Genomic DNA, 974 nt, shown 5'->3' on the forward strand with positions numbered 1-974 from the left:
AAGATTTAACATAAAATATGAAGGAGACTAATAAAGAAAACAGATATAGTAGAGCCAAATACATATGAAAGGAGACAGGACGGATATAGTAGAGCCGAATACAATTGCCATTTGCCTTTGCTTGCTTTCTCTTGGGTCTCTGCACTTCTTATTCAGATGTACTATTTATTCATTAATGGCAATTGTCCATATATTGAAGGTAAGATTCCTACTGCTCAGCTATGTCTATCATTTTTGTGCCGACACGTATCTTACATACACCTTATTTATTTATTCTAGATCCTGTTGTATTGACGCATATAGCTGCACTTCACATCAATGCGAGTGCATCCATTTGTGCTGGTCCCTCTCTGTGAATCGTCTTCGCTCTCTAGTGGGTCGGGCGATATTTAGTTGCTCCTGCGCGCAGTTGGGTTTTCTTTCTTCCACATGCTTGTCATGGAAAAGTGTTGCCATGGGTATGTGTGGATCAAAATAGTACTAGTCCATTTTGCAAGTTATTGCTGTTTTAACTGAACGTAGACTAATCCCTGCACAAGCACCGGCTGTTGACTGCTCTTATGTGTGTATGCTGATGACTGTCTTTTTTCCGTTCACATATACACACACACACACACACGCACAGAAGCCTGAGGAGTCTATGCACAAGTATCATCTATATATATATGACCACTCTCAAGTGAAATTTCACACAATCACTACATAGACTCATCCCCAGCCTCAAATCTTCTCTTCCCTCAGTTCAAACCAAAATCATGAACACTTTGATCTTCCTGTGCTTCACTCTGTCCTTGTACCCTTACCATACCGTATCACTAGCAAGCACCAATGTCACTGCCATGCAAATGCGCGTGTTATGAATGAGCAACTAGATTTCCTGAGGGCCAAAGGCCATTACATATACTTGTGTGCGAAAGTGCAGAAAAGCCCCTTATACAATGGGGATGTACAGAATGAACTATACACATCTAACA

General features: G+C 40.9%; 1 pseudogene; it reads left to right on the forward strand.

Moving 5' to 3' along the window:
• Positions 1-755: 755 nt before the first annotated feature.
• Positions 756-974, forward strand: part of LOC119308043 — a 25,739-nt pseudogene continuing 25,520 nt past the window's right edge.

Source organism: Triticum dicoccoides, chromosome 1B, assembly GCF_002162155.2.
Source record: "Triticum dicoccoides isolate Atlit2015 ecotype Zavitan chromosome 1B, WEW_v2.0, whole genome shotgun sequence".
In the NCBI taxonomy this organism is placed as follows: domain Eukaryota; kingdom Viridiplantae; phylum Streptophyta; class Magnoliopsida; order Poales; family Poaceae; genus Triticum; species Triticum dicoccoides.